This window comes from Ostrea edulis, chromosome 2, assembly GCF_947568905.1.
Source record: "Ostrea edulis chromosome 2, xbOstEdul1.1, whole genome shotgun sequence".
Taxonomy (NCBI): Eukaryota; Metazoa; Mollusca; class Bivalvia; order Ostreida; family Ostreidae; genus Ostrea; species Ostrea edulis.
In genome coordinates, this window is record NC_079165.1 from 23,676,613 (window position 1) to 23,688,675 (window position 12,063).

The window sequence follows — 12,063 nt, forward strand, 5'->3', positions numbered from 1 at the left end:
TTTATTAAACATCATTCTGATCTACGTACTAAAAGCGTACTTTATTAAACATCATTCTCATTTACGTACTAAAAGCTTACTTTATTAAACATCATTCTGATCTACGCATTAAAAGCTTATTATTATATATGTATGTATATACCGAATAAACATTTATTTATTTTATTGATGTTTTAAAGTTCTTTCTTTTTTTCGACACCAAGACCGGTGAAGGGCTTCAAATTTAGGTCTTTGCTCGGTGCTTACGACCATTGAGCTATGAGGGTTCTTTAGCGTGCCACACCTATACTGTGATAAGGGACATCCGTTTTTAAGGTCATCTCCGAGGACCCGTGACATTCACACCTGATACCAAGTGTTTGGCGATGGAACTGTCACTACCTGTTTTAACGACTTGGGTCTGTCGCGGCCGGGATTCGAACCCCGGGCCTTCCGCATGGGGGCGAACGCTCAAACCTCTAGACCATTATTGCAGATTTAAATAAAAAATTTAAAACGCGGCATAGGAGATTCGGGTGGAAAAGAGTGAATTAATATCAGTGTACCGAAATAGCTGAAAACTCTTATTGATTGATTGTATCTTGTGTAACGTTTTTCTTGAGAATCATTACCACCGCGGTGGCGGGTATTGCTAAAACGCGGAACGGAACAGAATTTAAGAATTGGAGTTATCAATGTCGCTAAGATAACACCAAAAATCGGGGTGAAATACTTTGTAATGATTAATATAAAAAAATTTGGGAATTTGTTTACAAGCGGTACAACAGTTTTAACGTAAGGGCTAATTTTAAATAGACTGACATGTCGGTATTGACAGATGTGTTAGCCGATCAGTGCCATCTATCGGTAGAGAATGGAAAGAACACGTGTATTTATATGCCCCCCCCCCCTTCTAGCAGTTTATTTCTAAACTAAATACTTGTATCTTAATATTTAGATTAATAATGAGATGACCTTTTATTAATTGGATATGAAATTTTATAATTCTCGTCTTTTTCGGTATGATTTTTTTTTTTTTTTTTTTTATATTTCTTTTTCATGGTAGATTAATGATTTCATAATACATATGCATCAGTATGAAGTATATGAAATGGTGGATTCTGTGGATGATGTCCCGCTCTCTGTAATTCTTGCTTCCCTTGTTCATGTTAAACCTTTTATGCAAAATGCTGACCTCCTCATCACATTATTGCATACAATATTTTCCGTTCCGTCTTCCGTTCAGCGTTTTAGCAACACCCCGCGGTGGCCTAGAGGTTAGAGCGTTCACCCGCACACGGAAGGCAGTAGCTGCAATAATGTAGCCCTCTCTGATTTTTTTTTTTTTTTAGGGAGAGGGCTACAACTCCTTAGGATCTCCGTAATGGTGCAAATGCGGGAGTGATTCACTCCCGCAACATTTGCGCTCATTCTAAACATTTCCTGACTTTCTTTACGTAAATAAAATGATATTCTATGTTTCTTAGTCAATATATAAATTTACAACCTGCAACTTAAGATTTGTGAGGCTCTATTCTACCGTTTTCAACAATTTCGATGAATTCCAATTTCTCGATTCATATTTGTGCGCCATGTTTGATGTACTGAAGTTTCAACTTCCGATTGTCAAGTCATTTGCATATGCCATATAAGGTAGTATTTACATCAATGGACAAGTATGGAGGCGAAAGCTATTTCGTCGGTATTGAAAAGGTTTGAATTTAATATCAAGTTAAAAACCGAACAGCAGAGTGTAAATTCTTTCTGCAACAATATGATTTCCCTTTCTTTGTCGAAGTGGTTCGAGTAACTACATTTTCGCGCTGATTGTCAATGTTTAGGTTTTTCATTAGATCCACCTACGAGATCTCGCGATAACAAGCATGGCGGAGCAGACGAAGAATTTTGCATGCTGTACATTATATTTAATGAAAAACACCTTTATTAGACATGCCCGAGCACAAAGTTGGTACTCCTTTTGGTGTAAACAACATTTAGGACTAATACATAGAGTTTATTATCGGTTATTCATAAAATTATTTTGCACCATTACGGAGATCCTATGGAATTGTAGTAGTCCTATCCCGAAAACGTCAGAATTAAAAAATTGGATAGGGCTACATTATTGCAGCTAGGAAGGCAGGGGTTCTAATCCCGGCCGCGACAGACCTAAGACGTCCTCGGAGCAAAGGCCTAAATTTTTTTTTTTTTAGCATGCCACACTTACTGTGACAGGGGTCGTCCGTTTTTAAGGTCATCTCCGAGGACCTTTGACATTCACACCTGATGCTGGAACTGTCACTACCTGTTTTAGCGACTTAGATTTTTCGCGGCCGGGATTCGAACCCCGGTCTTCCGCATGTGGGGAGGACGCTCTAACCTCTAGACCATCGCGGCGGTCTGAAAACTCTGATGATGAAAAGAAAATTCGTAGCGCCGAAATCAGAGCCCTCAAACACCAGAATCAGACCAAGAGATTTCAGCCGTACGGGACAAAAACTGCCACCAGCGGCGGGATCTCCAGTTCAACTGGCTTTTCCTGAGGCTCATAATCTTCAGCCCTTTCCTTCTTATCAACAGCAGTAATTTCCCTACGGACAGGGCAGAAACAAACCGTCAAGGAGACAGCCGCAGCCATACGTCTGTTTCAACTGTTTTCAACAGGTGACTGGAAATTCAACTGCCCAAAGGGAAAGTCCACTCAGGGTCAATGATAAGTAGTATAGACTGATCGCCTTGTGTTGATGAAGGGAACAAAAGATATAGGTAACATAAAACATAGCTTTAAAGGGCATTTTAGTAAATAGAAAGAAATTGGAGGTTTTCAATATATTTTGAAAGTAATACAATCTGGATACAAAATTCCTCTGGTTTCGATTCCTCATTCTATAAAATTTCGAAATAACAAATCTACAGACACCAACACTAACTTTGTCACGTCAGAGATATCTCACTTAGTTAATACTGGTTGTGTTATAGAAGTTCCATTCAAGCCATGCATCGTGAGCCCTCTAAGCGTGGCAGAAAACAGGTCTAAAAAGAGATGGATTTTAGTAGATTGAATAAATATGTGAAATATTGTATGATTGATTGTATCTTGCTTAACGTCTCACTCGAGAATTTTTCACTCATATAGAGACGTCACTAAGACCAGTGAAGGGCTTCAAATTTAGGCCTATACTCGGCGCTTACGGCCATTGCACAGTGAGGGTTCTTTAGTGTGCCACACCTACTGTGACACGGGTCATCCGTTTTTAAGGTCATCTCCGAGGACCCGTGTCATTCACACCTGATGCCGAGCGCTTGGCGATGGAACTATCACTACCTGTTTTATAACGAATTAGGTCTGTCGCGGCCGGGATTCGAACCCCGGCCTTCTGCAAGTGGGGCGAACGCTCTAAACTAAAATAGCCATGGATTATATCGAAGAGGTTTGTCATTGCATAAAATTCTACCACAAATCTGGATATCATCATTTAGATATTTCCGAAAATTTTCAGACATATCTCGGGTTCTCGTGGAATGAAAAATATTACTCTTATACTGTGTTCCCATTTGGTTTGTCATATGCTCCATTCATTTTTACAAAATATTTGAGACCTACATGTATTGTTAAATTCTCGAGAAATAGTACTTTACCTCGATGACGGTTTTGTGTTTGCTTCGTCTAAAGATGATGGTTTATTTCTTGAAGTTGATATAGGTAAACTCATGATGAGTCCAGCGGAAATGTATATTTCAAGGTGTAATGCAGATGAGCTGGGTCCTGGTACACTATATGTTTGTAGTGGTTTCATGCAAGGTCCCGATACATCTTTATCTTTGGTGTACTGCAGTTGAATTGAGGATCCTGATGCACCATGGGTAAATTTCATATTAATTTTCGTATTCTGTTTTATACATTTTTCGGACATATATAAAGTGGGCAAGAGGTCAAAGAATGTTAGGATCAAAGATTAGCGGTTTCAGCAATTACGGGACTTTCTACCAACTTTCTGTCTCAAATCAAGAGCAGACATTACATTAAATCAATGAGATTGATCACGATTCATTATCTTCACCTTTCATCAAGAAAGGTACGTATTTAATGTCTTCTGTCGGTGGTGCAACGCTCTTCTGCCTTACATTTCTTCGTTACCATCCCGTGGGTATCCGGAATAGAATAGGCCCTCAGTACCCCCTGCTTTTCGTAACTAAATGGGGCCATCCTTCGGATGAGACCGCAAAAACCGAAGTCCCGTGTCACAGCAAGTGTGGTACGATAAAGATCCTTCCCTGCTCGATGACCGTAAGCGCCGAGCATAGGCCTAAATTTTGCAGCCCTTCACCGGCAGTGGTGACGTCTCCATATGAGTGAAAAATTTTCGAAATGGACGTTAAGGTTTGATCGATCCTCATGTGATGTCATAGGTTTTTTCAAAAAATCTTTTATAAATTAAACCTTGCGCATGATAGAAATATATCTTTCAGAGGAATCTTAAACACTGTATAAAATAAACAAGAGATGTTTGTAAAACACATATACCCCCCCCCCCCCCCCCCCCCCCCCCCCCGGGTGCAAAATTGAAAAAGGTTATACACACCTCATTTAATTGATAGTATTATGATCAATTCAAAATACTGAGCAGACAATATCTTCCTATGTCAAGAGTGAATTGACCATGTGACCTAAAATCAATAGGGGTCATCTACTCCTTATGCTGTACCAGTGTACCAAGTTTGGTACGTGTCAATCAAGCAAATAATTCTTAAAATATTACTATGTTCAGTTCAACTATTGACTTTTGACTTCAAAATCAATATGGGTCATCCTCTCCTGAAGATGTACTAAGTTTGATGTATGTCAAGTAAAAGGGTTATCAAGATATTGAGTGGACAGTATATTACTATGTCCAGTTTGACCTTTGACCATGTGACCTCAAAATCAATAGAAGTCATCTCCTGAATATACACCAGTGTACTATTTAAAGTTTGATGTCTGTCAAGCAAAGGGTTCTGAAGATATTGAGCAGACAGTATATTCCAATGTCCAGGTTGACCCTTGATCTTTGACCATGTGACCTCAAAATCAATAGGGGTCATCTCCTGAAGACGTACTAGTGTACCAAGTTTGATGTCTGTCAAGCAAAGGGTTCTCAAGATATTGAACGGACAGTATATTCCTATGTCCAGTTTAACCTTTGACCATGTGACCTCAAAATCAATAAGGGTCATCTTCTGAAGACATACTGGTGTACCAAGTTTGATGTCTGTCAAGCAAAGGGTTTTCAAGATATTGAACGTACAGTATATCCCAATGTCCAGTTTGACCCTTGACCTTTGCCCATGTGACCTCAAAATCAATAGGGGTCAACTTCTCCTGAAGACGTACGAGTGTAACAAGTTTGATGTCTGTCAAGCAAAGGGTTCTCAAGATATTGAACGGACAATATATTCTTATGTCCAGTGTGACTTTGACCTCAAAATCAATAGGGTCTTCTCCTGAAGACGTATCAGTGTACCAAGTTTGATGTCTGTCAAGAAAAGGGTTCTCAATATATTGAACGGACAGCATATTCCTATGTCCAGTTTGACCATGTGACCTCAAAATCAATAGGGGTCATCTTCTGAAGACGTACTAGTGTACCCAAGTTTGATGTCTGTCAAGGGTTCTCAATATATTGAACGGACAGTATATTCCTATGCCCAGTTTGACCTTTGACCATTTTATTGAAAGTAGACTTTAACGGCAAACTAACAACTCAACTGTATGACAAACGGGATGATTTCAGCTTCTCCATCGTCAACTTCCCACATTTATGTAGCAATATTCCATTATCACCTGCATATGGTGTTTATATATCTCAACTGATTCGATATGCAAGAGCTTGTTCTGCGTATAGTCAGTTTTTAAATCGAGGTAAGCTACTGACAAACAAGTTGATGGTACAGGGATTTCAACAGTCTCGATTGAAGTCAGCATTTCGCAAATTCTATGGTCGTTATAATGATCTAGTTCGTCAATACAACCTCGCATTGGGTCAAATGCTGTCTGACGTGTTTCATACCGATTGTTAAGCCGTTCTTGGCACACTGATTTGACTGCGGATAACTCCGTTTACCTGATCAGGATATGGGGCTCACGGCGGGTGTGACCGGTCAACAGGGGATGCTTACTCCTCCTAGGCACCTGATCCCACCTCTGGTGTGTCCAGGGGTCCGTGTTTGCCCAACTATCTATTTTGTATTGCTTGTTGGAGTTATGAGATTGATCACTGTTCGTTATCTTCACCTTGCATGTGACCTAAAAATCAATAGGGGTCATCTTCTGAAGATGTACTGGTGTACCAAGTTTGATGTCTGTCAAGAAAAGGGTTCTCTAGACATTGAATGGTCAGTATATTCCTATGCCCAGTTTGACCCTTGGCCATATGACTTCAAAATCAATAGGGGTCATCTACTCCTTCGGATGTACCAGTGTGTCAAGTTTGATGTCTTTCAAGCAAGGGGTTATCGAGATATTGAGCGGACATTATATTCCTATGTCCAGAGTAGATTGACCCTTGACCTTTAGACCTGAAAAACAATAGGGGTCATCTTCCACTCATAACCAACCCACATATGAAATATCATCAAGTGAATGGTTCTCAAGATATTGAGCGGACAACGTGTTGTCTACAGACCGACCGACCGACAGTTGCAAAACAATATGGGGGGGGGGGGGTATAAAAAGAATTGGTAATCTATTAATACTGAAAAAAGTTTAATAAATATTTTCCATAGATAATCAATTCTTTATAATTAAAAAAATGTTGTAAAAGGCAATAACTTTTATGCTGGTATTTCTTCTACTGCATGTCTAATATACATGATTTCCCTAATATCCAAAGTTCATTTATACATATTTATGAATTAATAGGTTCTTTTTAACTGTTGGCATTTAAAATTTGTCATTTCAGTAAGTTTCATCTATTTTAATTATTCTGTATAACGAAAACGCGTGATTTTCTGATGTTAACATATACTTCCCTTTTTGTATGTCTTGACATCTTTAAAAATGTTACAACATCACATTTCTTTGGTTATTGATTAAATTTAACTATATTGAATGGAAATTAATACAGTTTTTGCACTTCTAACCATTGATATTGACAAGTCACATGGAGATCGATCCATCTTAAGCAACATACAATCAATCTTCGTTACCAGCAGCAGATGAACACGTGACATTATATATATAAATTCTATCGCTAAGGATTCCAAGTCTTCTAGCAAAATTCAATTAGCTACACATGCGATAAGTTGGGCTAATCACCTAGCAGGTTTTTAAAAAAGGAACCAATCCCCCAGACCAGTTAAAATTATTGGTTCAGAAATGTAAATCTAAAATTTTGTATACTATACAAACTTTATGTATGTGTTTCTTAGGATTTGCAGGGCTCCTCAGATTTTCAGAGCTCGCAAATATTAAACTTAATGACATGTCATTTTATGACACTTGCATGATATTAACATAATCAAAAGTAGGACGGATGTTTATAAAGACATTCATAAGTTGTGTATTGCTAGAACCCATTGCGACACCTGTCCCGTTCAGACGTTAGAAGAAATACATAAAATTGTTGGAAGTTGACGTTAATTCTTCAGTATATTTATTCAGATCATTAACATCCTGTAAAAGTGCTGGAACATGCGAGGTTTGTTTGTTTGAATATTGTAACCCGTATTCCCACGGGATTACATGCAAGGTTAAAAGGGATAATCACCCTTTGTCTTATACTAGGGTTCGAGTGCTTTTGGAGAAATAGGGTTAAATAGAAGTAAATTCGGTCTTTATAGCTTACGATCAGACGGAGCTACTTCAGCTGCAACCGCTGGTATCAGTGATAAATTGTTTAAAAAGCAAGGGCGGTGGCGGTCAGAAAAGGCTAAAGATGGCTTTCTTAGAGAAAACACCAGGGAAAGTTATATGTAACAAAAAATCTAGGTATGTGAAGTTTGATATACAAATTTGTCTTTCGAAATAAGTAAACTGCACTCTCAGAGCATTTCATCCTAATCCATGTTTGTATATTTTATAAATTACTTGTGTTCGTTTGAGTACAACGAATAATAACATAAATATATGTATTAAAGGTTCTAATAACACCTGTTCGTGTTTATTTATACATGTAATCTATTGGGTAGTTTGATGTATGTCACCTTGTCAGGGGACATCTGAATATTCATTGCACGAATTTTATTTTGAAACCATTCGAAGGCTAATTTTAGTGCGGATAAAAAAAACACTCCATAGTTCACAAAGGCGGCACCGGGAGTCTGTAACCAGAAATGGCCGAGATGAAAATTACAAAGTTTTCAAAAAATATTACACAATTCAATCGATTTACCTTGTCGTCTGCTCTTGATTTCCTCAGGACCCGGGTGATCTTGAGGTGCTCGACCCTGTACTTGGCCAGGTCATAATGGCGGTCTGGGGGTGACCTTGTGCTCCCTCTGCCGGGCTAAGGTGGCTTGCTTCCACGTGTCCACTGATGGGGAGGAGGAGACCTGCGAGCACGACTTTTGGAAATGGATTGAAAAATTTGAAATTTGTAGTTAAAGATACATGTAGATTCAAATATACTCATTTTTTCGATTTACCGATATAGATTTTGCAACCGATTACCACCGGTAAACAGTTAAGCGATTAAAAATTGTCATCCTATGTATATCAATGTTTAAAACAAGAGATATTTGTAAAACACATACCCCCCCCACCCCCCAATGGTGCAAAATTGAAAAGGGTTATACGCACACACATCATTTAATTGATAGTAGTATCATCAATTCAAAATATTGAGCAGACAATATCTTCCTATGTCAAGAGTGAATTGACCATGTGGCCTAAAAATCAATAGGGGTCATCTACTCTCTATGCTGTACCAGTGTACCAAGTTTGATGTCTGTCAAGCAAAGGGTTGTCAAGATATTGAGTGGACAGTATATTCCAATGTCCAGGTTAACCCTTGACCCTTAAACATGTGACCTCAAAATCAATAGGGATCATCTTCTGAGGATGTACCAGTGTACCAAGTTTTATGTCTGTCAGTATATTACTATGTCAAGTTTGACCTTTGACCTCAAAATCAATATTGAACGGACAGTATATTCCTGTCTAGTGTGACCTTTGACTATGTGACCTCAAAATCAGTAAGGGTCATCTCCTGAGGACGTATCAGTGTACCAAGTTTGATATCTGTCAAGAAAAGGGTTCTGAAAATACTGAGCAGACAGTATATTCCCATGTCTAGTTTGACCCTTAACCATGTGACCTCAAAATCGATAGGAGTCATCTTCTCCTCATCTGGTGCGTCGGGATTGGTACCGTATAAGTTTTACATATACCAGTGTACTAAGTTTGATGTCTGTCAAGCAAAGGGTTCTCCAGATACTGAGCGGACATTATATTACTATGACCATTTTGGCCCTTGACCATGTGACCTCAAAATCAATAGGGGTCATCTTCAGAAGACGTACCAGTGTACCAAGTTTGATGCCTGTCAAGCAAAGGGTACTTAAGATATTGAACAAACAGTATATTCGTATGTCCAGTTTGACCCTTAACCATGTGACCTCAAAATCAATAGGGGTCATCTTCTTCTGAAGATGTACTGGTGTACCAAGTTTGATGTCTGTCAAGCAAAGGGTTCTCTAGACAATGACTGGTCAGTATATTCCTATGCCAGGTTTGACCCTTGACCATATGACCTCAAAATCAATAGGACTCCTTAGGATGTACCAGTGTGCCATGTTTGATGTCTTTCAAGCAAAGGGTTCTCAAGATATTGAGCGGACATTATATTCCTATGTCCAGAGCAGATTGACCCTTGACCTTTTGACCTGAAAAACAATAGGGGTCTTCTTGTACTCATAATCGACCAACATATGAAATATCATTATTAGCAAGTGAATGGTTCTCAAGATATTGAGCGGACAACTGGTCTACCGACCGACAGGTGCAAACCAATATGTCCCTCTTCTTTGAAAGGGGGGGGGGGCATAATAAGTAAACTGCACTTTCAGATCGCTTCATCATCCTAATCTACGTGTTTGTGTTAATTTATAAGTAGTTCGCTCGAGAATGTAGGTATAGGGCTTCAAAAGGCCTTTGCTCAGCGATTACGGCCATTGAGCAGTGAGGTTTCTTTAGCGTAAAACACCTGCTGTGACACGGGACATCCGTGTTAAAGGTCATCTCCAAAGACCCGCGACATTCGCACCTGATACCGAGCGTTTGGCGATGAAACTGTCACTAGCTATTCTACTTATTTTAACGACTTAGGTATGTCAAGGCCGGGATTCGAACCCAGACTTTGTGCATGTGGGGCGAACGCTCTAACTTTAAACCACCACGGCGGCACAGAAAGTTATTGCAGTAGGTCACTTGGGAGAATTAAATGACTTATATTCAATAAAAATAATCACGACTGCATGTATATGATACAATAATTTAGAATACGAATAAAAGTTGTGACCGAAAAGCACACCATGTTTAGTGCGAAAAAATATTTTGAATGTCTTTAGATTTCGCACTTGAAGGAATTTGCTTATACGAAGTTCATAGTTTAATTCTCATTCAATAACATTTCTATTTTCCTTCCTGTTTGATAATTTAGTAGTGATGTCAAATAAGAAAATCACAGGAAACTGTCACAGAAATATTGAAAATTTACCAACCACAATCCACTTGAATGTGTGGTTAGAATGTTAAAGATCAGATGATTTATCGTCTTAGCAGAACACACATATAGTGTTCTTTAAATCGCCATACACTGATCATCTATCACAAGATATCATAAAGTACAAATGAAAGCAAACATGGTCAATGAAGAAGACACATCAAAATTTGTTTAACCCTGCCCGTCCGCCCCACACCAAAAGCAGTTTCTTTGAAACACTGAAAATATTTACATCACTTTTATGCATGGTGTTAGTATGAGTATTAAGGCTATTGATTAAACTCTTAACAGTTGACAAGGAGTCATATTTGGTGAACAACTAAAGTTTTGGAGATATTACTTGTGTGTACAGAATGGTAGTATGTATTATAATAAGGTTGTGTTATACAGGGAGTCGATGCATTCACTAAGATTTTTAAGAGGTTGATTTCTTTCAAATAGTTGTTCCCCCCCGCGATAACAGTCGTGGGTTTATTGTCTCCATGTAAAAATTGTACGGTTCCAATTAAGATGCGCATTTCGACAAATAATGTCTCTTCAGTGATGCTCGACATCCGAAATGTTTGAAATCTGAAATAACAATAAACTTGCTAGAGCTATAATATAGGGGGGAAAGTGGAGTAAAAATCCGTCTAAGGATAAGAGCTATGCATGAGGCCTTCCAGCATGTGGTACTTTACATGTATTTGGATTGTCCAGCTCCTATGATTTCAAGCTAGAATCTCTGTAACACGAAGGACATTAGTACAGCCGTATATAATGACCTTGTGCATATTATTAGTAATGTCATTTTCCTGCCAATAAGTCATGAATGACATGCTAGCTATTCCCGTTGGGATTCCGGTTAGAAAAGGTCCTCCACACCCCTTGCTTGTCGTAAGAGGCGACTAAATGAGGCGGTCCATCGGATGAGACCACAAAAACCGAGGCCCCGTGCCACAGCAGGTGTGGTACGATAAAGATCCCTCCTTGCTCAAAGGCCGTAAGCGCTGAGCATAGGCCTAAATTTTGTAGCCCTTCACCGGCAATGGTGACGTCACCATATAGCTGGAAAATTCTCGAGAGGGGTGTTAAACAATATACAAGCAATCATATTCAAGATACATGCTCTGTTTGGCAAATTCCTAATATAGAACTTTATATCATGTTAGATATTTGGGGAATAACTTTTAGATGGGGCGGTCCTTCGGATGAGACCGCAAAACCGAGGTCCCGTGTCACAGCAGCTGTTCAAATGCCGTAAGGGCCTAAATGTTGCAGACCTTCACCGACAATGGTGACGTCTCCTTATGAGTGAAAAGATTCTCGGTTGGAATGTTAAAAAAATACAATCAAAATCAATTTCGCAGTTGTCTATAGGTTGGAGCGTTTGCCCCGCATGTGG